Source organism: Leptinotarsa decemlineata, unplaced genomic scaffold (genome assembly GCF_025532065.1).
Source record: "Leptinotarsa decemlineata unplaced genomic scaffold, Ldec_3_MD MMD2_tig00026330_RagTag_RagTag, whole genome shotgun sequence".
NCBI classification, from domain to species: domain Eukaryota; kingdom Metazoa; phylum Arthropoda; class Insecta; order Coleoptera; family Chrysomelidae; genus Leptinotarsa; species Leptinotarsa decemlineata.
The window spans coordinates 7,748,935-7,774,982 of record NW_027412690.1 but is presented as its reverse complement, the minus strand read 5'-3'; the positions used below and the strand labels follow the sequence as shown (position 1 = coordinate 7,774,982).

At 35.5% G+C, this 26,048-nt stretch overlaps 1 protein-coding gene across 5 annotated transcripts in view; it reads right to left on the bottom strand.

Annotated features, from left to right (window-relative positions):
* The window catches only part of LOC111510484 (leucine zipper putative tumor suppressor 2 homolog), a 279,299-nt gene that overhangs the window by 44,014 nt on the left and 209,237 nt on the right, over window positions 1-26,048 (bottom strand). Inside the window, exon 1 of one of the 5 annotated variants that reach the window (XM_074182924.1) lies at window positions 25,061-25,494. The exons of the other annotated variants lie outside the window; for them this stretch is intronic. The gene's annotated coding sequence lies outside the window, so the exon portion shown is untranslated. Of the gene's footprint in view, window positions 1-25,060; window positions 25,495-26,048 lie in introns of those variants that run through there. 5 annotated transcript variants of the gene reach the window in all.

The following is a 26,048-nucleotide window of genomic DNA, read 5'->3' as shown; positions in this document are numbered from 1 at the left end:
GACGTTGCTCGGTAGGAGCCAAGAGCTACCAACACCGCTTGACTGTCCGAGAATATTTTTATTGACTTGTGTGTGAGGTTGGATTTATCCTGCACCAGAACCGGAAGGTGTTTTTGATCCATCTGTGAACCTACAACTTTCTGCTCTTGATATGTCCTTCTCCCGGAGGATCCAGTCCTCTTAACTCGGGAGAGAGTAGTAGAGTGGTGCTCCATAAATTGTTTCAAACTCAATATTTCCATACATTTTGATTACTCAATAAATGATGCTTTCCTAGAAAGATATTCGAATTTTTAGGAGCTATATTCGACATTGACCTTCGGTTAACACATCCACAAAACTGTTATAGTTCCAATGAGATTACTTGTTTACTGTATCACTATTTTTATCGAGTTTAGAAGCCACCGATTTGTAGAATTTCTTCCTGACGTTTCGCAGACGTGAATGACTAGCTTCTTCAGAGGTTCATACATCTTCAGTTCATCTCCGATTACTGGGAATTACGACTGTGTGAAGCATACCTGGATTAGGTAAATTGTCAATAACATTCGTTGACTCTTTTCTACCTGTCATAATTATGATTGTTACTCTTGGACTTCTTGAAATACGATTCCATATTCGGTTGAGTTTCACAGCTTCTTCTTTTCTATTGAAATTTTCCATGTGTTTGTGTATCTGTATCGCCTCCCTTACCAGTCAGATTTGATGTCCCTGGTTGGGGGCAATGTTTTCAAACAGAATCCTATGGATTCCTTCACTACATGCGTGTTCCGTCAAAGCCGATGTGTCCGTTCAGCAGCCTAGTTTGCAGTTTCTTTTATGCTCCTTCAGTCTTGTTCCCATGGATCTTCTGGTGGTTCCGATGTATACCTTCCCACAAGTGCATGGTATGCGATACACCCCTGCTGCTGATGGTGGGTTTCTTTTGTCTTTAGCCGGCCTGAGGCTTTGTTCTATCTTTTTGGTGGGTTTAAAAACCTGTTCAATGTTGGGTTTTCACAAGAGTGTGTTCCAATTCTGACTTTGACCTTACGGATATATGGTAGATACGCACGTGCAACCATCTGAGCGTCCACCCCGTTTTGAACCGTGGAATTCTTCAGTTTTATGGCCTTGTTGATCTCGGGTACATTGTATCCATACGATCTCAAAGCCACTTGAATATGTTCCAGTTCTTCCTCTAGTTCACATATTCTTCGAGGCCGTTCAGTAAGATTAGAGATGACTCCTCTCTTTTGACTAGGAAGGTGGTTTCATAGTGAATGTAGTTACCTAACCCTGTACACTTTGTGGGTTAGTCTAGCACCACATCTTTTGATGGGTACATCAGGAATGTTATCCGCTGGTCCTGTTTAATCTGCGTGGTGAACTTGATGCTGGGGTGTTGAGCTTTCAAGTAGTCTAGGAAAAGGTTTAGAGCGCCTCTTCCATGTTTCCAGACGACAAAGTGTCATCCCTGTAACGTAGTGACAAGGCCGGTTACAACTCGAAGGCATTGATTGCTTTCTCTTCAAATCGGTTCATGAAGAAGTTGTCTATCACTGGGCCCAACTAACCCAACTTCATGCCAATAACACAACGTTTTCGAAAGTGAAAATGAAGGAAATTTATCAGTTGTCGGTTGTGAAGTCGGTCTTTTTGAGTTCAATTGTTGTGAAATACAAAGTGGATGTGATATTAGGGATTCTCTGAGATTCACCTTTTAAAAATTAACCTAAGATTGAGTAACAAGGGGTAACTTTAGAAGATTGGTCTTGAAGTTTTTTTTTGTTTCACCTTAATGTTATCATCACTTGATAACTGAAATTTGACAGCACTAGCGGAAAATGAATCTATTAGAAGGTTATGTTAGGTTAGTTGTAAAGTGAGTGGGTCTATTCGACCCTCCAATGTAACCCGCAAGGATTTATTGTGGCTCACACCTATTCCAGCTTCTTAACGAAGCCGATTAGTTTGTATAGTGAGAGGTATGGTAAGAATACGGCTCTGCCGAACTCTTAAATCCTGATTGGGTCCCCAGCGGGGCAGGCACAGAGTATATGCTTTGCTGTTTCATCATTTTCCAAATAGCAAAATATTCGTCTAGAAACAGTATTTTTATTCGGACAAGAAAAAAGTGTTTTCAAGAGATCATTATTACTGATCTTTGTTTGAATAAGAGTCAGACTGTTTGCTCGTTGGTAAGCGGATCTGTCTGTATTTGACGATGATTTTTCGAAGATAAACGGTATTGCGGTTGTTCCCATTCATGGAAAATTGTAAAAAATCGATTCGGCAAATATTTGAGTTCAATATATCCTGCGCAATGATTCTCGTACATCCTGTTTTTTTCGTGATTGCCAAACGAAAAAAGTGAAGACTTTGACCTTTCCGAGAGGCTCGCCATCTAATTTTAAATAAACGATGATGTAAGTTTACGCAAAAGTCGACGATTAATTCATACCTATATTACTTTCGCAGTTCATCGTTGCTCAGGGGCATGTTTACAGTTCCTCGAGTGAATATTATTTCATCATTTCAATCAGTTCAAATGTTTTTGTAATTATTGGAACAAGTTGAAGAAGAAATACACATTTATTTTCATGCAGTGTGCTAAAAAACCAAAATATATTTGTTATTAGTCTATAATGCATTTTATTTATAATGGAATTTCCATTAGGTGTAAACCTAAGAAAATCTTATAGCCCTCTAGATTTTGCCTCAGATTACCACAACAACAACAGTGTTTTTCCAAGACATTTCTCTTCATTTCGAATGAGAGTCTCCATTTAGCTACGATCTGCAAAAAGGTAATTGATGTGTTTTCACAGGTCACCTCTCAAATGGTTTACACTTTTTTTTTGCTCAATTTTTCTTGAAGTTTTGATCTAAGAGAGCAACTGTGAATGTAATATTTACGACCACATGTCGACCTTGTGTCCAGTACTCTAAAATGCTCTACAAATTATTTTGAGACGTTAGGACATGTTGGGTATTGTAATGAAGTTGCACTGAATTTAGTTTTTTAAAAACGACAACATAAACTTATTTATTCAATAACATACAGATAGAAATGTGAAATAGTATTTTAGTGTCTGTTCAGTTTGAATGCTTGTAAACTTCTGCTTTAAGCTTCTGCCTGTTCTTCTCGTCGACCTCAGGGTTGTGTCTGGCATCCGGGAGGGGAGTGACTATACAGGGTGAACGCCTGAACAGGACATACCAACCTCATTAGTTTATAAGGGGTTATTTTTCAAGAGGTATAGGATTTGATTTTCAAAACAACACAAAAAATTTGAAAAAATTGGTGAAATCTCTACTGGATTCGATAGAATGATCAATATAATTTAATGCTTGAAGATTATATTTCATGCAAATGTTGTCCGCGGCCCCGCTTTAGATGGCCAATGCGCAAGGTCCAATTCTGGCACACGCTCTCTAACATATCAACCGGTATTTCACGTATAAATGCTTCAATGTTGGCTTCCAGAGCGTCAGTCGTTGATGGTTTATCCCTGTAGACATGAGCCTTAACATGACTCCACAAGAAATAATCCAAAGGTGTCAAATCACACGATTCAGGCGGCCAATTGACGGGTCCCAAACATGAGATAAACTGTTCACTGAAGGCGGCTCTTAATTGGGCCATTGTTTCGCGTGCCGTGTGGCATGTGGCACCGTCTTGTTGAAACCACATATCAGGCATGCCCAATTCTTCCATTTTGGGCAAAAAATGTCTTCAATCATTACATGGTAGCGCTCGCCATTCACAGTAACGTTCCGGCCATTGTCGTCTTTGAAGAATTACGGCAAGATGATGCCACCGACCCATAATCCACACCAAACAGTGACTTTTTCGGGATGCATCGGTAGATCTTGCAATGCTTGTGGCTGGTCTTCACTCCCTATGCGGCAATTTTACTTGTTAACGTATCCAGTCAACCAGAAATGAGCCTCGTCACTGAACACAATTTTTCGATAAAAATGTGGATCTTCCTCCAACTTTGCCAGCGCCCATTCACCGAATGTTAGACCTTGTGGGAGGTTGTGTGGCTTCAATTCTTGCACCAGCTGAATCTTTTAAGGTTTTACACCCAAATCCTTTCGCAAAATTTTCCACGTAGTGGAGTAACAGAGGCCCAATGTTGCGAACGGCGGCGAATCGACATTTCACGGTCATCACTGGCGGATACTGCCGCAATATTTAATTTGGTCCTCACTCTACGTATGCGTGTTGGTGGTTTAATGTCCAATAATGTAAACTGGGTTCGAAATTTAGTCACAAGCTCAGTAGGCCGACGAAACTACCCATGAATTGGAAGAAGAATGCACTTTTTTCACCGAGCATGAATTTTGATAATAAAATTCAATAATTTGCAAGCGTTGTTCATTCATAGGTCGATTCATGGTTAAATTATAGACCAAATTGAACAAGTTTGACAATGACACAAGACACGATTCACGCGTGATCTGTCAAAAATAGTGTTGACTAAAAGATACCAGCAAAAAAATCACTTATTAGATGTCAGTCCATCTTCCTGCATAACTTCCCAGTGTATTGAGTTTGACTTTGGTTTTATAAAGCATTGCATTTGCAGAGAATCCATAGTTCTTCATTAAATCATTATTATTTATTATTATTATTACATATAAATAAAGGCTGAGGATAAAGTCCTATGTAAGCCTAAAAACGAAGGATATCAACAAGTTAATACAATACATGCAAAAAGAAAAGAAGCAAGTGTCTATTTAGTTTTTGAAACTGTTCACTGAGTCGGAATTCATAACATCGTTGGGTAAGTTATTCCATGTTTCGAAAATACGATTCACCAAAAAATATTGTCTCTGCCTCGTTGCGAATTTTTCCTTTTTTAATTTGAGTGTGTGACCACGTAACCGCGAATCATTGTTGAAAACAAAAAGTTCTTTCTGATTAGCATAGTTATACTTAGCTGTACGGAAAGATATGATGAGGTCCCCACGGAGTCGACGTTGGTCAAAAGCTAGCAGTTGTGCCATCCTCAGTCTTTCGGGATAGGTTGGACGCACTTCACCAAAAGTCATACGTGTGGCTCGACGCTGTACATTTTCCAACAAGTCCTTATCGTGCTCCAGAACAGGACACCACACTGGACCCTTCATACTCCATGACTGGACGAACGTAGGTTTTGTAGAGTTTTATGGAACTTGAATATGATAGATGGAGGAACGTTTTGCGGATGAGGTAAATCAGTGTGTTTGCGCGTTTGCATGTGGATATTATATGTTCGGACCAAGTTGGTTATTCTCCGGAATATTATTTAGCATTTCTAGTGTCTATCCTCGCAGTGCTACTTCATCTCTAACCTTCAATATTTGTATCAGCACTTATGGAATTTTTCCTTCGTCTCCTTCTGTAGACTCTAGGTGATTTCGTTCAGTTTCCAGAATAACGTTTTTTTCTTATTCTTCTTGGCCGCCGTGCTTCATCTGTTGTTTCTCATTGCAAGACATGCTTTTGCAAGTCACCATTTTTTTTTCAACTTCTTTTTTTTTTCAAGTTACTGTTGCTTTAGTTCAACCTGTTCCAACCTGTCGATCGCGAGCTACCGGTAGCTCGCGGAGGCAATTCTGGTAGCTCTCACAACGATTTTAATTTAAAAAATACAAACTGCAAAAATCAGAGAAGCTTCCGAAAATTCCACAAAAAAATCTAATTGTGATAATATTAAACATAAACAGCGGCAACGTTGCGGTGAGCGATCTGCCGCTGTCGCCATCAAGCTAGAATCGGCTAGAACCGACCAGCCGGACCAGCGCGTTAGTGTTCGAGAACGATCTTGATTGCTTTGAACGGGATAAATACGCACGGCGCGGCGACATTGCGCTTAGTTTAAAACTGAACGCGTAACCAACGTCCAGCGGTTGGGTTAGTAGAGAACAACAAAAATAATATTATGGCAAGCAGTTGTAAGAAGGTAAAGACATACCACTTTCATTCGGAATGGGAAGAACAATACTTTTTTACAGAAGATAAAGACAAAAATGTGTTTGTTATGTAATACTTCGGTCTCCGTTGCTAATAAAGGAAATATTTAGAGACATCATAAAACTGTACATTCTAATTTTGAAAAATCATTCCCACTACATTCTGCCGCCAGAAAGGAGAAACTGAAACAGTTAAAAAAGCAGTTAATTGGACAACAATCAATATTTTTAAGAACAGTCGACAAAAATGAGGCTGCAACTGAATCATCGTACCGTGTGTCCCAGATAATTGCACAAAAAAAGAAACCTTATGAAGACGGGAAAATGATAAAACAGGCGTTTTTAGAAGCTGCTGATTCGTTATTTGCCAACTTTAGAAATAAAGACGAGATAGTTTCAGCTATAAAATCTATGCAACTTTCTGCTAATACAGTGATGAGACGTGTAGAAGTAATGAGCAATGATTTTACAGTTAAGAACTGACTTAGATAACTGTGTTTATTTTTCACTTCAACTGGATGAATCAACAGATGTCGTTGACACTGCCCAGATGGCCGTGTTCGTCAGGATGGTTTTTAGTGATTTTACGATTAAAGAAGATCTTTTGAAGTTCATTCCACTGAAAGGACACACTACTGGACATGAGTTGTTTTCTCATTTAAAAAATATTATTTCTTCCGAGAAAATTCCAAAATCGAAAATGGTAGGCTTGACAACCGATGGCGCTCCAGCTATGGTGGGTTGTGATAAGGGTTTGGTGGCGTTATGTCGTAAAGATGAAACTTTTCCGCAATTTCTCTGTTACCACTGCATTATCCATCAGCAAGCATTATGTGGAAATTTCCTGAAACTAAACAATGTTATGAAACTGGTGGTAAAAATTGTGAACAAGATTAGAGCTCAAGCGTTACAAAGAAGATTATTCAGAACCTTGGCCGATGAAGTTGACTGTCAATACGGGGACCTACTCCTTCACTCTGAAGTCCGATGGTTAAGTAGAGGACGGGTGCTAAAACGTTTTAATGATGTCCTATCTGGCATAGTTCAATTTTTCAAACAACGCGATGAACCGACTCCGGAACTAGAAAATTCAATCTGGCTTAGAGATTTTGGTTTTCTCGTGGACATTACAGAGAAATTAAACGAACTTAATTTGCAGCTTCAGGGGAGAGACAAAGAACTAGCGGAAATGATTTCTGATATAAAAGCATTTATCAAAAAGCTGGAGTTTTGGGAACAAAACCTAATTAACAGCGATGCCAAGCATTTTCCTATTCTTTCAGAAAAAATACCTCAAAATCCATTAGAACCCTATGACAACAAATATCATGTAGAAATAATTTCTACTCTGAAGAATAACTTCAAAAATCGTTTTAAGGATTTCAATGAAATGACTTCAGTAGCGCAGTTTGTTGTTTCACCCTTTATGGAAATTGATATCCAACAGTTTGCAACTTGTGTTATGCAGAACTTTGGCGAAGACATCGCTGTAACAGAAATGGAAGTCATTGAGTTCCAAAACGATTTAGCCTTAAAATCGTTAGTCTCAAGTACTGAATGTATCTGGCCGATTGTAAGTAAAGACAAATATTCAGTTCTATGCCGTGTTGCCTTGAAAGTGAAAGCATTATTCAGTTCAACCTATTTGTGTGAATCTTCTTTTTCCAATATGAAGTTTATTAGGAACAAATATCGCAATCGACTTACAGATGAACATTTGGATAATTGTATTCGAATGGCTGCATCAAATTATACGGCAAACATTAAAAAAATTATCGATGAGTCTGAGTGTCAGCCTTCTCATTGAACGTGCTTTTTTATTTTTCAATGTTTATGTTCATGATAGTGCGTTACTTTTTTGTTGTTATTACTAATTATTTTTAAATCATGCCGTTGTGGCTGGATAAAAGTTTGTGTTTATTTTTCAAACACCTTCGTTTGATAGGTAGGAATGTAGCTATGAACAAGTACGTACCAGTAATATTAGTTATTTTGTTATTAGTTTATTATTAGTACCTATGTATTATGTATTACCAGTTAAATAGTAAAATAAATACATATAATGATAAATTAACTGTGGATTATTTCATTTACGTTGCGTTACGTGGCTTCCGTGTGGGTAGCTTGCTGTTTATTCCAAAATTAACAAAGTAGCTCAACACATTGAAGAGGTTGGCGACCACTGCTCTAGTTGTTCGAGCAAAATTTTCAGTAGCTATTTCACCTTCATTTCTTACTTTCAGTTTTATTATTTTCCTTCAACTCCTGGCTCTGGTTTGTTTGCCAAAATGCCAGTTAGGAGGAACTATTCAAATAAGTAACTCTCGATTCATTGATGAGCGTTCCCGGTTTAAAAAACCCGAAAGAGAGAAGACCCAGATTAGGTTTAACGAAGATGGTACCGCTAGATATAATGGGTACGAACCCTGCGGCCATGACCAGTCGATTGGTAACCAAATTATAGGTAGGTTAGTGTTCAACAGAAAGTGACCTTAGTAAAACAACATTGAAAAGTAGTGTTTTCAGCTGATCGTTCACAAAAAGGAGTGAATATAATCTATTATTAGTCAACCCAAACAACACAACAAGGTTACGTATGCATCAAACAAAGAAATTAAAATACTTATATTAATTCGGACATACTTAATGTCCGAATAATATAATCATCAATGCAAGTTTTGAGAGAATGGAAAATAGTTAACAATACAGTTTCATTAAAAACGAAGATGAAATAAATCAGAATTGGCAGACAATCTGTCATGGAAAGCTGGTACGGACATTCTGAATGAAAGCCCTGAAGTTAACGAAAAATGTTCTCCTAACCTATAAAAACGTTTGGAAAAAACGCCTCATTATCATTTCCAGGTACTGAAATATGCAAACAAATAGTCCCCTAATGCTACTAATGCTACAATTAGTAATTTCGAACCAGTGGAGTTTTGGTGTTCGGGAACCTTAAAGTTCGTCCTCTTTCAGTTATGCATCACCCTGTATATATTTTTCACTCGGTAGTCAACAACCTTGCAAATGTTCACGCGACATTATCGACGTTGAAGGGCTAACGACAACTATTACAAATGTTTTTCAATAATGCCGACTTGCCTCTGGCGAATTGAACGCGAGGACCTTGAAAATTTCTTTAAAGGACAATAATGAAGTGTGAAGTGTTGTTACACGGGTTGGTAGGTATTGGAGACATCTGATAATCAATTATGAGGTATGCGGTTGTTCGATAATGAACTCTAAAGATCAGGGGACGGATCCAGCTCTTAATTCAATTGAGCATATGACCGATCCTTATGATCAGTATGAATACATATTCATTAATTTTTAGATGGATATCTAGATGGATAGACAGATATTTTTATCACGTTACTTCCGAATGTGAACAAACTGCAGAATGAATATGAATAAATGAGATTATTTTGGCTCACAGTCAGGGAACTGAACGTACTTAACATATGTACGATTCTGCAATCAAATTTCGTATCACATGAAACATTGTGAGCATTAGCCAGTACTTACTTCAATGTTTTGATATTCATTACCCAATAAATGAAAAAGTGTTTCAACAAACAACTGGTGAAAGAAGATTAATCAAAATTACTAATTGAGTTAGCTTGGATTCAAAAACCTTTCATAAAACAAATACTTTTTTATTCTATATCAAGACCTTAGTGTGGTATTACCATTTTTGACTCATTAGCACTAAAATACAGTGGAGTAAATTAACTCTTTAAAACTTTCCTAGGGACACCATCTTACGCTAATATTAATTCAATAGAAATAATTCAATATTGAGGACAATAACGATTTATCTAACTCAAGATACATTTCCTCATTTTTATAAATGCCTCTTAGAATATGTATTCTACACTGACAAAACCATTACTAAACAATAACTATAACCCTAACTATAGTTCTCTTATACAGAGATCTATCTTCCCTTAAGAAAATTGTCAACAAGGTCATTCGCTTTGAAAAAATTGCGTGAAAAGAAATTATTCGAAGGCTAAAAATTGGTATTATTGTTATTAGGAAATAAAGCCTTTTATTTCCCAAACTAATAAAAATGTAAAGATTCCCTAGTATTATATTGTTGTAAATCATCCCCTGAAAAAAAAATGCCGGCCGCCGCTGGCCGTCGTAAATCGATTGTGACTTAGCCAACATTGCGCTCAACTCGACTTGTTCTCAATGTCGCGTCGCTTCAAAATACTTCCCTATGGGCATCGAGATATTTTCATTGCCATATATAAACATCTTTCTTGAATGATCGGAAACAATATGTATCAATTATTTCAACCACTGAAAATGATTTCAATGGTCTCCTCTCGAAGTCTACCGGTGACAATGGGAATACCGCAGGGTTCCATCTTGGCACCACTATTATTTATGCTATATATGAATGATCTCAGTTCAGTTACAGATAGAACCGATCATGTCATTCACGCTGACGATAGTTCTTGGCTTATATCTGGCACAAAAGAATAAGTTCTCATGGAAAAGCATTCTCATGCATTATCTTACACTTCATATATATTCTATAGTTTAGATCTGCACGTAAATAAAATCAAACCCTAATAGTTAGATTTCATAACTTCTAGAATACAAATTATGCCAGATTTTTCGTTCAATGTAAACAATATTCAATTGAATACCTGCTATGAATAAACAGCTATGAAAAAGAGGAAGACAAAAACCAAAACGGGATATACAGTATACAATGCTCGGACTGCTACAAATTCTAAATCGGTCAAACCAAGAAAAAACTGATCCAAAGGTACGATGAGCACAAAAAGGCATACATATACCCAATAGTATATAAATCAAACCTCGCAACACACGCCATATAAAACAAACATAATTTCCCCTCACCAGAGAACATAAAACTCATAAAACAAGTCAATAAGGGAAACCGCATGGACATTTGGGAAAACTTAAACATCCATAACAGTCATAAATCACATATCGAGGAACAAGTACAAATCAAAACACAACAAGACCTAACATTCAATATATTAAACAAATCAAGACACACTCCTAGAAACAATAAACCTAGAGAAGATCCAACACAAAGAATAGTACCTGATGTAATCCAAATACAGGCAAGTTTACCTAAAGTACCTGAAGTACCTGTATTGAGGCGTTCGGACCTTATAAAAGAACACACAACAGGATGACACGTTCAGATAGAGTAGGGCCTAGAGCAGCGGTCCGCAACCCTGGGGTCGCGACCCCATGTGGGGTCGCGAAAGATATTTATGGGGTCGTCAAAAAAGTCAACAAGGTCCTGTACTTATTGAAGCTCGCGCATTAAACAGTCGCCTTTTCAAAATGATGTGTCGCGAAATGTGATCAAAATACGAAAATCTACTGTTACATACGGAGGTCAGGTGGTTATCGCGAGGAAAAATACTCCAACGTGTATTTGATCTCAAAAATGAAATCAGAATATTTCTATTTGAACGGGAACCAAAGCTAGCGGAATATGTCTTGAATGAAAATTGTCTGGCAACAGTTGGCTATCTTTCGGACATTTTTGAAAAACTTAATGATTTTAATCAATCGTTGCAAGGGGAGAGTACAAATATATTGATTTTGGCTAACAAAATAAAAGCTTTTTGTAGGAAAATAAGTTTGTGGATAAACGAAATCAGTGCTGAAAACTACGAGATGTTTGCATGTTTGGAGAAATTTTCTGAAGAAAACAATATAAAGCTCGAAGAAGAAATTAAAACCAAAATCATCATGCATCTTATAAACCTTAAGCAAGACTTGGTAATACGATTCCCAGATACGTCACACGGCGACCAATGGATAATCAATCCATTCACTTGTGATCTTAACAGTGTGAAGATGAACTTGAAAGAAAAGGAGCAGCTGATCGATTTATTGTCCGATGAAATCCTTCGATCTATTTTCAAAACCACGGATCTATCCAAGTTCTGAATAATGATGGAAAAGGAATATCCACTGTTATACAAAACATCTCTGCTGAAATTGCTGCCATTCGTATCTACATACCTGTGCGAGACAGTTTTCTCCACATTGACTGCTATAAAAACAAAATATAGCTCCAAACTTAACGTAGATACTGATTTGAGGGTGTCTCTTTCACCAAGAATTGATATACTGACTGCAAGTGTGCGTATATGTACCTATTTTTTTTTATAAAACGTTGAAATAATTGCTTGTCTCATTTAATGCCATATGCCATATGCATGTTAAATGCATATTTTCTAGTTTGCTTTAATATTACTTTCCAAAAAAAATAAACTTTTCAACATAATTTATGAAATAAAAACAGCTAAGTTCAACAAGGAGGATAATTGAAGTTTACCTTGGTTTCGTTACCTGAATCAACCTTTGCACTTGTTATTTCAGTGATTTTTTTTCTGGGTCGCTCATAACTCTTTTTTTAATTTTGGGGTCGCAATATCAAAAAGGTTGCGGACCGCTGGCCTAGAGGATGACAGCACGACCAGCTGTCGAAAGCGGGAATTGGAACCGCAGCATCAATACAAGACAAGTCATATAACAATTCAGGAGTGAAAATTCATAATTATTTACCTGCGAATGTCAGAGAAAACAATTCATTAAAGTTTTTGGAGACAGCTCTAATAATTTCTTCTCTGAATAAGTTGTTCAATAACAATGACGGTGAAATCATTTGACTGAAAACTTTCATTATGTTAATAGATGTTTGTATATTTGTAGTCACTTTGTATTTGTGTGTTGATGTGTGTAATTGTCCTGAGAAAATGAATAATAATAATAATTATTATTATAATTTTGGTGGTTTTGGTGGTAGCATCTCCACCTGAGTCCAATCCTGCATCATTGTGAGGGTTATTTATTAATTTTAGGTGTGTTGTGCTTTACTTGCATGTAATGAACATACTTTGTGAGATACTGGAAGATATACGAATATCGTCGTACCATATATCGTTCATTTCTTATTTTAGTAGATATTTAACAGTTATTGTAACAAAACGAAAGTTCATGCATTTCGAAATGATTTTCGACAATGTTTGCTTTCAATAGTTAGTTGCAAGTGGCGATGTATCAACTTATCGCCTCTGAGAAAAAGGGAAAAAACTCTTATTGATATACATTTCCACTCGTCGGTGTACTATTGTTAAAACTGCTTCAAATAAAAAACTAATATAATTCAATATCCAGCGTAGTATTAGCCCGGAAAGTAGTTGCTTTTCGGCAGGCATTCACCAGAATCTACTGTTTGAATGGGTTGGGAAAGACGAATGCTTCGAGATTCCGTTTCGAAGTATCTATTTTCTTATACGTATGTATATCTCCTTTATGCAGTCTTCAGACTTGCTTCGATGTCTGTCAGAAAACAAGTTATGGAGCATTTTTCGTCATTTTGACATTGACGAAAATGGACAGCGTTTCTGATATAAAGTTAAATTTGAATCATATATTTTGAGATTTCCCAATTTCATCAGCCTTAGTGAAATTGATTTCATTAAATTATAAAAAGAACTTCAAGAAACTCAAAAGTAAGTCATAATAATTTGCTGAGGATGTAACTCTAAGAGGCCATTGAATGTTCGCATTGCCGAGCATAGCAGAGGGGGGAAACCAGCCTATTAGGAATAGCAGATCATGTTTGGACCCATCAACACTACATCGAGTGGTCCCAAGCTGAGATCATACACAGAGAGGAACATTGGTTTAGGAGAAAATTCAAGGAAGCCGCCTACATGTTGTCCAACAACGTATTCAGCCAAGCTAGCGTAGAGATACACAACATATGGAAACCCATCATCAAGCGAAAAATGGCCAACTCCCGCCAAACGGTCATCTCCCACTGAACCAGCGAAGCGGAAAAAAATGGAAAGCGGGGATAAGTGAAAGTACTCGAACGACCCATAAATAGTCATCTTTCGGAGGAATCAGTCCAGTCATCACTCGAAGACGATTGTAGATACTAACAATCGAAACGTCGTGAACTAACGTGGCTTGGAATCTCTTAATTTTTTATTTTTATTTTCATTTTATTTCTTTATAATTTTTTATGCTTTATTTTTTATATTTTGTTCAATCGTTCTATTGTTACTTGTATTTTATTTCACTATTTTTTCATTTCAGGTTATTTTTGCTTAATATAATTGTTATTTTCATCTATTCATTTTAATTCTCCTTTTTCAGTTGTTTCAGGGATTTCAAACCATTTTATATATTAGACAATGGAAGTCCGAACTAGTGAAATTCATCATGAAACATTGTCAAAATTTTTGCCTCATGTTTAATAAACACCCTGTATACAGGTAGAAGTGAAAGTAAAAGTAGGTATCCTCGTTATTAATCTCTCCAAAAATACATGAATATTCGCTTTAGTGTGAAAGTTAATGTAATCCATAATTTTTTTCATTATATCGCGATTGAAGAAGAAATGGAATGATGTTTATGACAACATTTCGGATTCTCAATGCTGCTAGATTCCAAAAATTATGGAATGAACAAATTTATGAGTGGCATAAAAAATAAAAACAACTCTCAAGAAAGACCAAAAAGTAGACTTATTCTAGGGGGTGTCAAATTCAAATATGCTTTGATCACACGAACGATATTGTGTTTTGAAAAATTAACAAAAATATTCTGTTCCTGTTGAAAATAATACATCTGTTTAATCCCAATCAAGTGAATCTCCGATTCGCCTGAAAAAACAAAACAACAACAGGGACAATATCATACTGCTCAGGAGCAGGAAATAAAAATTAGCCTCTTCTTCAAAACAAAGCCACAAATAGTACTATTCAAGAGTGAGAATGTTTTGCACCCACGCCACCTTGCCCACAAAGTTCTGATACCATCAGTAAAATAGGCGAGTGATTATGAGGAGGCTTTTGCTTTCATACAATATGATGGGGGTGGACGAACGCGGTAAATTGGACTAATAAAACAGGAACAGAGTTTGAATTGAAGGGGTTTTATTTCTATTAGTGATTAATTTTTGGCACTGAAGAGCCTCAGGGCAAGTGTCTCAAGGCGAAACATCGATGTATACCAGTGAGGATGACAGTGTTCCATGTAAGTGCAATTTGTTAACATTCATTTAAAGTAGAACTCATGTGAATGATATCTGATTTTTATTCTACAACGAATGTTTGAAATACAAACTGAGTAGAGAAAAGTATCTTCTGTATAATTCAGTGTTCATATAGAAGTATTTGTTTCGAAAGAATTTTTTCTTTCGTGTAATACAATGTTTATATTGAAGTAGCTGTTTCAGGATGACTTTCTTTCAGTTTGTGTCTGAAAGTTACTTCTTTGCATGATCTACACATCCATGTATAGAATTACTTATTTTCAAATTGATTACTTTCTTCCTTTCTTTGGAAGATTCCCTCATCCTTTTTTTTTGTATCAAGATGGAGTAGTAGAAATCCAAAAACTTTCTTTCCCAAAAATTAATCACTCCTAAAAATATAACCCCTTTTAATTCAAATAAGAGTCCTCTTGGCTAGGATTAAATCAAATAGGTGAATGAATGTCATTACGATGTCATCGTTGACATAAGCAGATCAAGCTTATTCCGTGACACTAAAAATCGTAATTCATGAATGAAGTGTGTGTATTTATTATAATGTTATCCAATTTAGTACTGAAGAGCCTTAGGGCAAGTGTCTTAAGGCGAAACATCGATGTATACCAGTGAGGCTGACAGTGTTCCATGTAAGTGCAATTTGTTACCATTCATTTAAAGTAGAACTCATGTGAATGATATCTGATTTTTATTCCACAACGAATGTTTGAAATACAAACTAAGTAGAGAAAAGTATCTTCTGTATAATTCAGTGTTCATATAGAAGTATTTGTTTCGAGAGAATTTTTTCTTTCGTGTAATTCAATGTTTATATGAAAGTAGCTGTTTTAGGAGGACTTTTTTTCAGTTTGTGTCTGAAAGTTACTTCTTTGCATGATCTACACATCCATGTATAGAGTTACTTATTTTCAAATTGATTACTTCCTTCCTTTCTTTGGAAGATTCCCTCATCCATTTTTTTGTATTGAGATGGAGTAGTAGAAAGCCAAAAACTTTCTTTTCCAAAAAGGAACAGAGTTGTTCTGGTGTATTCTCAGTCGGACCCGAAATCAAATGATGTAAAAGTTTTTGACTATGAATTCGAATTGCTGACATGTTAGAGAACTCTACGTTATATTTGTTCAAGTTAATTTCATTATTAATAACGTTAAAACCGTAAACTACCCATATTTTTGACACTATCCAATTTTTTATGGTTCTAACCTTATAAAGAGTATTAGTGAACATTGAATTATTAGAAAAATCACTTTTTCCCATTTAGGTTGTATCTGCTTCAACATTTGTTATGGAATTGAAACAGATATCATTCCTAGGAATGCTACACTACGTAATATACGAAAGAGTACTGATGTAAAATTTCACTCACATAAAACATTATCGTCCTTGGGGGCGTACGTCGAAGTTTCGGGACAAAGCACTAATTTTATCGGCTCATCAGTACCATTTTGGGATGAATAACTCATTTCTTTCATAAAATTATGACTTTTGTGCTCGATATACATATTTTCATTGTATTAATCTACTTCTTCCTTTTCTTTGAAGTTATTCAAATTTTTGAATGATGGTTATTTTTCCGAAAAACATACGTAGAGCGGAAATATTTTTTCATTTCTAGTGTGCGGAGAAAGTTATTTTTAGACTTGACAGTCACCTTCGATTACTAAACGATTTATTGATTTATTGACTGTTTCTCAATATCGAGTTGAAATAATTTATATTATTTCATTATATGCGATAATATCATCAGGAAATCCATTCAGATGTCTCGACCTTGATCACAATAATCGCATCGATAGTTACGTAAACGGTATTTCGCATTATCCGCCGACACGGTTAACATAATACAATAGTAATAATGCACGATTATGATGAGCCCAATTAAAATAACGTGCTTTCTGATGAGTAACCGAACATCGTGTTTCATCGTTTACGATGTGAATATTGTAATTTTATTCGTCATTACCCTGCGTTTCTTTAATAAATGGACGTCGTTATATGTTACCTACATACTTCTAGCTCACCTACTTAGACTGTCAACGAGAATCAGTTAGAGTATCGTTGACTTTGTATGGAGATGAGCGTAATCGATTTTTGTGAACCGTTATACACTACACCAGTGAGGTTAGAATCACTTCTTCAAACTCTGTTCTCAAGGGAGTTCAGTTTTAGTCATTCCCAAGCACAATTCTTCCATCTTCACCCACTGCTTCTCGTGTAATGCACCCAAATATTACAATCAAGTTCCCTGTAAGTTTCGTTCCTATACAACCATGTGTCGACTAGCAAATTATTTTAACACACTCATTGATCTGGATTGTTCAATAACTCAAAATATGTTTAGACATTATAATGAAACACACTATTGATGGATCATCATAATGCTAACTGATTATAATTACTACTAAAATAAATTTTCTTATTTGTTAAATTAAAACTAATATTGTGAAAATCATAGTGTTAAGTTCACTTATACTTTTATTTTTGCTTTCACCTTTATTTTTCATGTTTATCGCTTATAAATTAAAATAAAATAATTTTATTATATATATATATATATATATATATATATATATATATATATATATATATATATATATATATATATATATATATATATATATATATATATATATATATATATATAGATATATACTCGACTTTGGCAATATAAAAAGAAGTTTTCGACAGCGTTTCCATCAACTAATTTCTTGAGCTTGTTATTATATTATGACTGTTGACTTGATTTGTCTTGTTATTGTTTTCTAATTGTTATTTCAAGGTTGAGTTGAAGAATAGCCTTGGTTAATACTCTGCCTATTCTTCACTTTTATACTGAAAATAATTTTTTCTTCTATTTGTCATTTTGATTGTACTTGTTTTGATCAATAAAAACGTATTATAATTATTATTACTAGTTCAGCTTCTTACTACTAGGTTGGTACTTTGCTGTCAATATAAACGCCTTGCTTCCGATTGGATAGCTAACGTTCTAGTAAAGCATTTCCTTTAATGCCATAAAATCATAATTTTGTAGTATTATCGACGGTGAAAAATTAGAAATAAAACTTTCTATGTTTTCAAACCACTTGTATTTGTAACTAACGTTACTGGAGTTTCGTCCTATAAAGACATTTTCAAAGATCCTTATATAGGACGAAACTGCAGTAACGATAATCACAAATACTAGGGGTATAAAAACATAGGAGGTTTCATTTCTCATTTCTCATGACGACCTCTTCTACACGTAGTAACGGATACATCAATCAATTCATTAGTATCGAAAATGTTTGAGAGATCAATATACCTTGATAATTCGTAATAATATTTTGTGCAAATTCACTATTTATACGGAAATGGTATTGAAAATCATGTCGACCGCCACTGGTAGGCATAAACCAATTGTGACGTAGATAAGAGCGCGCAAATGTACGTTGTTCGCTGCCGCTCTAGATGCAGTGACAATATTGCTACCAATTTTGAAGGAATTCCGGCAAAATTTTCTAGCGCATTCAATTTCGATATGTAAACGCTAGCCACGAGCATATCGACACAGTCAAGTGGAAGTTACAGTACGGTACGCGAAGCGATCTAGTAAGGCTATAGATATTGAAGTTTTAGTTGGAGTGTTTGTTGTATTTGAAGTGAAATAAAGTCAAGTTTGATTATTGTTCAGTGATCCATTGGACAACGAAGCTATTATTATTTGGGTTGGCTATTATTATTGTGGGTTCCCACAAACCGGGAAAATCAATGCGCCCCATCGTGTCAGCTATTGGAGCTCCTACCTACCAAATAGCAAAATGGCTCACTAAGGAATTTGAAACCTTGTCTATTGCGGAACCAGGTTTTAGTATAAGAAACTCTTAAGAGTTCATACAACATACAAAAACATGGTTCTGCAAGAGCCTTTTGGGAAGTCCAAAAGACAAAGTAGAGAATTCGGAAAAGTCTGCGTAATGATAAGCATCAAGAAAAGGAATCAGGAATTTCCACTACCAAGGGGGAAAATAGGGGTTTTGAAGATTGTATTGAATTTCGTCAGTTTTGAAGTGGGAAACCTGAAGTTTTGGGTTAATAAAGAAATATTATAACTATTTGTATAAAATGGTCAGTCACGAAACTCAATGTGACAAACAAACTAGTATTCTTATAAAAACGATATGAAAATAACCACGCTGAATATTATCATATTTTCAGGAATCATCCTGTACAAAAAATATTTCAAATGAAGCATACGATTTGCGCACGTTTTGCTTGACCCTATGAGACTTATTCAATTCAAATAATGAAAGACGTCCACGGCTATCAAATATCATCATCGTTGAAAAGGCAATCGTTCATTTTTTTAAGTAACGCTTCTCAGAAAGAAAGGCTGAAGATCCGACAATCACTGTCATTTTTCTCAAGTGCCTCGTCTCATTGTGCTATTCTCAAAGATCTTGATGGGGCCCATTCATTGAATAAAAAACCTCTCCAAAGATTAATGATCCGTTGTTTAATGAACTTTAATCAATACTCTTAAAAATTCGAATCTTCAGGTGGGATGCGATTGTCCATGTGAGATTATACAGTGATGAAAAGATAGTAATAGACACATTCATTTGTCAAAACTAGAGTCATAACATAACTTTGGAATCGACCTGTAATATTTGAGGAGAGTCTAGGAGAAAGTATAATAGTGATAATGATAATAATATCGCCTTTATTATTTCATAACCAAAACAAAAAACAACATAACTTATATATTCAACTCAATTAAAATAAAGGCAAAGTTCATCGTCCGCAATGAAATACATCAGGGAAAATGTTCTTCCACTTAACCCTGGAAAGAGAATAAATGAAAAGAAAAAGAAGAGAAAAACAAATATAAAACTGTGATGTTATAGGTATGATATTATAATATAAATACGAATAAACACCTTACATAAAGAGTTTACTTCACCTATTCTTTACAAAATGTCAGTCTATATATAAATATTCTTTATATTTAGTTTTGAACTTTGTGAAATTTACTTTTTTGAGAGGGTTGAGGACAGAATTAAACTTTCGACAAATTTGGTACCTGAAAGACCGCCTGAACATTTCTGTTTTGAATTTTGGCATTGCAATCATATTTTTATGTCGAATATTCAGGTAATTCAATAGTGCCATAATAATAATAATAGTGATAATCATTTCGGAAATTTTATTTTTGAATTAGCATGGGAAATAGCAAAGAGTGAAATGCAACACTTTTTAAACCACAAATGAATGTACTTGTAATGCACTGTCTGGAACCTTTGGTGAAGTAATGAATATTACAGGAGTTTTTTCCCAACACCAAACCGTTATTTTGGCACCTCGACATGTGTTTTGATCACCAAGTGATCATCTTCAAGAGGAAGATCGAACTCATCTTCCATGATCATCTTCAAGAGGAAGATCAAAGTGATCATCTTCAAGAGGAAGATCAAACTTATCTTCCTCTTGAAGATGATCACTTGGTTATCGAAACACGTATCGTGTATATGTTTGAAAGAACTGATGGAACAGGTAGTAACATTGCCTGGGTTCTGAACTAAAACCGATTATATGTCTGGAGGATGGAATTTTGAAAGGATATTTTCTATGCCAAGCTTCACGTGAAGAGCATATAGTGGAGCTACGCCCCTAAGCATATCCTGAAGCTGGTAGAGTTCATCCAGAAAAGAGCCAAGACTGATTCGGAAACGCGAACATCACTTGCAACCTTGACAGTCTGGAACATCGAAGAAAGGTTGGAGATTCGTCTCTCTTCTATGAGATACTTTCAAGGGAAGTGTTCAAGTGACTTGGCACATTTGATTCCACCAAGAGCGGTACACATCAGAAATACGCGACGGATTGTGGCTGCTCATCGTTTTGCGAACTTCACTCATTAGGAATTCTTTCATTTGGAGAACTGTGGTTATGTGGAATAAATTCCCTGAGAACGTTTTTCCAAATGATTTTATCTTCAGCGATTCAAATCCAAAGTGAATCGCTACTTTCGTACAGGTATCGCTTTTAGAGCGACTTAAGGATTCACCTGTACTGCTTGTGTTTCATCCTTGTACTACCGATTCACCATGTACATATTATCGACAAAATCGCAGATCTCAAATATATGAAGAGTGAACAACCGAAAGTAAGGAAGGTTGCTGATAACACACTGATCAAGAATAATTGCCTAAATGACCTAAACTTTCTCATTGGAAGGTCAGAAAGAACTGAGAGGTTATAGAAAGTCAACGACTATACGTACTAATTTGTAAATATAGACCTAGAGATCCTACAGTTTAATCATCACAAGACACCTCACTTGTTTATCAGATCCAGATATTTTGCAATAAACAAGACATCGAAGTCACAAGAAGCAATGGCTCAGAAGAAGCAATCAAGAAATGACGACCTCACAACTAAAATGAACATTTCTGAACTTCTGAAAAGCTGCTTACAATTGGATCCTTCTCGCACATCATAGCCAACATATGCAAGGAATAGTTCAACGAGCTGATTATCCCAAAATTCTAGAAGTCCCTTATCGGCGCAAGATTCATCGACGACACATTCATAGAGAAGAACCATGGATACATGGAATTTCAGAACCGACATAAAAAGAAATCATCGATAGAAAGGATAATTCACCAAACTGCCAGAACAAACACTATGAGGAGACAGGAATCAGACAAAAGAAAATATGTTACATTCAGTGCAATGTTTTGTAGAAGATCAGAAGAATCGGATCCCAGTACAATATTAGAAGATCTTAGTACAATATAAGAATCTGTTTGGTCTGCCTGCACTAGGTCTACTCGTAAGTATCAGAGAAACCAAGATACCCCGAACTTCCTGATTGTGAGTAAAAGAAGAACTCCTAATGACACGAAACCACCAAGTTGGAAGTATTCTAACACAAAACGTCAGTGGTTCAGAATGGATATCATTCATAGTCCTGGTTTAGAAGGAAGTTGAAAACGAATAATCACGAGATGGAAATTCCAAAACGATGTCATAATTTGGTACCGGAAAATATGATGTGATTGTTAATTAGACTATTAATAGATCCAGAGACTAAAGAAGAAATCAAAGCTCAGTTGGAAAAAGAGCTGAATTTCCAACAAATTAATGTTGCCACTACTACGAATCGATATATATATATATATATATATATATATATATATATATATATATATATATATATATATATATATATATATATATATATTCACTCCAGACTGGAATAATTTGTTTGTGTTAATCATCAAACATCAAACAATGAAGGATTCTGATTGTACAGCTATTTTCAACAAGTTCTTCAGCAGTCATTCTTACCAAATGATGAAAGAAATTCTTCTTCTTCTTCTTGTATCTTCAATATATTTTATTTATTGATGATATAATATGGTTCAGCTTTACCAATAATTCTTATTAATTTTTAGGTTTCACTACATCATTACATTTCACAATAATTTATTCCATTATATCCTCAGTTGAAATTTTTGATATAATTCTCACTTTACGTCTTATCCTACCATTGAAGAAAAAACATTGCCCACCTTACTTAAACAAAGAACAAGCTGAGAAACCACGAATAAATAACGGAATACAATATTCCTAGGTTAATTGGTACAGTACTATTTACGTGAGATAGCGGTTTTTTTCGTCATTCTGAAATTTCTACAAACTATGGTCTATGTATTGGCTTCAGAAGCGTTAAAAGTGTTCGAAATAGTTCTCTTTCAGAACATTTTTTAATAATAATACTTCTTCATTAACATATTCAGTTGAATTGCATATCGTTTTTGCTCTTTTGATGTGTAGTGGAGATATCTATTGGTATGTCTTTTCTTCCTATGAACATTTGTATCGAATTGATCTAACGACCTCTGCAACAAGGAAATGGAGTTGATCATCTTCTCATCAATCTCTATTGTGAACAATATTGTCGGCTTCTGTTTGTTGATATAATTTAAAAAAGTATTCAGATCATCATGGTTTTTATTCAAAACAGCAACATATCTCCACCAAACTTTGGGACCGTCTCAACGAAAGATTCTTCAAAATCCTTCGTATATATGTTACTTGAGATGGGAGATACAGGGGAACCCACAGCTATGCCAAATTCTTGTTGATAAAAATCATCTCCATATTGAAAATTGGTTTTGTCTATACATAAAGTTGAGTCATTTGCCAACCTAGATCTTACAATTTGAAGAGTTTCATCAACAGGAACATTCGTGAAAAGACCTTCAACATAGAAGGTCTTTTCACGAATGTCAGAACGTCACAATCACTGTGTGACGTTCTGTTAAATCTTCAAGTTTATTTATAAAATGGGTTGTATTTCCTGATATTGGTTTCAAAATTTCAAAAACGCATCTTGCTAATTTTTGACAGAGAAATCCAATTGAACCTTCAATTGATGTTAAAAGAACATAAGGTTTGTGTATGTAACCATAAAAATGAGGAGTTTTACTAAAATGGGAAATTAGTTTAGTCCGTTCTGTTTTTTATATCGTGAAAAGTGAAAATACCAAAAAAATCGATAAAAAAACGTTAATGTATATTAAAAAAGAATTGGAGAGAATATGGAACCCTGAGGATTACCAACGTTGATGATAAAAGGATCCGATGGGGAGTGATTGAAGGCAACTGGTAAAGAACGAGTTACAAACAGAAATCCTCAGTGAAGTCATATTTCCGAAATTTGCCCAGTAAAACCTCATGTCTAAAGCTTGTGCTTTATGGAAATATCAGAAGCGTTATTCCAAAGATAAGTAACATGTTATTTTGTTTTGTAGGTAATGAGTCTTATATTTTTTTTTTAATACCTGTTTTTTGGATACAAATTGTTTAGCAAGTTTGCGTTTTGGTCGCCATTGTTCCTATTGTACAATACTTGAATAGATATTGTGAAAATTGAACATTTGAAATGATTCCACAGAGAATAGGTGGACTCAAGTCCGGGAAAATAGGTGGTCACAAAAGTAGTCTTTATATTTTTCCATACACAAACCCGTGAATTGTGCTGAATATTTTACCTGGTTTGCATGATCAAAAAATTTAGCAGTATCAGATCATACCATTCAATCTCAATGTGGCCAGATTTAAATTGTCGTACAACTCATGTTCAATAGCAGAAACATACTATTACAACCAAGTCTTTAATGACAGCACTTCGTTTCAATTCCCAGTTTACTACTTCAGTAACCTTATTTCCATAATTTGCTTCTAATGTGATGATCTATTCGTGATGGATACAGTCTAGATTTGGCTACATGATTTAATTTTGCAATAAAATAATGGTTTCCTCCTGAATCGAAATAATTTGAAACTGAAAGTAAGTGTCAACATAATCTTTGAAAGACTTAGGTGAATGAGATAAAACTATAATTCGGACCATTACAGCTTTTCGGGTGGAAACTGACGACCCAACATGAATTTGGTGACAGCGGTGGGATTTTTCGGTGAAAAAGAAAAAAGTGTGTGTTTGTGTGTACTTGGGTATGCACGTAAGAAGTTATACTTCTTTGGCTTAACAAGATGAAAATCTTTCTAAAAATATTGTCAAGTTCGAATGAATATTGTGAAAGACATTTTGACAGAACTGGTGGCCCTCTACGCCAGTAACCAGGCCGGATGTCGACGATTTCGACGAGGTCGTCAGTGCGATAATAGATGTGTTATTTGTGAAAATCATATAGAGAGGCCTGGCGGCCCTCTAGTGAATAAATTTAATGTTTTTATAAAATAAAATGTAAATGAGAAAACTTAGGGTGCCTCGAGCGAGACAGCTGCGCCCCCGGAGAAAGCTTCTGTTCACTATGGACAGGAGTCTGGCCAAATGCGCTCGACTGAGAAGCAGCGGCCATATGAATTGAAGAAGAAGAAACTAACTTCAGGGTGCCGGTTTTTCATGACGGTGTGCTATTTTAGTGCTAACTCAAAGAAATATAAATTGTTTTTAGCGAGTTCTGCACAATTTTGATTTGTTGAATCTACTAATTTTGAAGGGAAATATTAGATACTAGCGGTACTTACCGCCTATAGATTCACAGCATCACAATTGTCCAAAGAAGTTAATCTCCTCAGTTGATCATCCCTTGACTGATTTACCCTGGATTAACGGATAGTTCAAGTGTAGTGCAAGTAAAAACCTTATCTGGCCCCACTCCAGAATTTCGACTGCCTCTCCAACTATTCAATTCTCATCTTTGTTGATAGATCAGTGACTCATCATCAGATCAAAACAGAACTACATGGAATAAAATAGCCACGCTCTTTTCAATCCTCGAAGACAAATGCATCGTTAAAACGAACATATAACAATGAAACATTTCAAAGCAATGATTCATTGATACTTATGAAACATACAAATTTCTTATGAATCACGATAGCTGATCTCATTAGTATAATCGGCCAAAATGGTGTCAAAACAGAACGACTAGATCACGTTCGTTGGAGAAATAATAAAAACAAAAGACAAAACACAGCGCTTATGATATCCAAGTACCGACATTCACCGGTGGAATAGAAGACACAAATCGAGCCGGCGGTGGAGGCACATCGTTGCGTTTTTGTTTTGGTCCTCGTGTTCGGCTCAAGAAGCAAGTTATGTTCGCGTTCCCACGATCGGCGACTGTTTCGCCCGCGGCTCACTATGACTGGGACAGCACGAGCCCATAGAATGGTCGAGTGAGATTATACGGGGCGGCCGGATTAACGGAAAAATGAATGAAAACAAATCTCGTTAGGCTGTTCTGCTGATGATAATGACAAGATACAATTTACTGATGCGTAATAATGAAGAGTTGTTAAAAGAGCGAGTTGAGAATTTTCAGAAGTTTCATTGTAATATAGGTAAAAAACAACTTACTGTCAACGCGTATGATTCAATTTGATTTGAACTTAATCCTAATAAGACAATTATGATGCATTTTGTATCGCAGAAGATTCGTAAATTTGCAGAAAACAATTTCCATTTAGAAGTAGGTTATACTATTTTGACCCCTGTCAATACGGCTAAAAA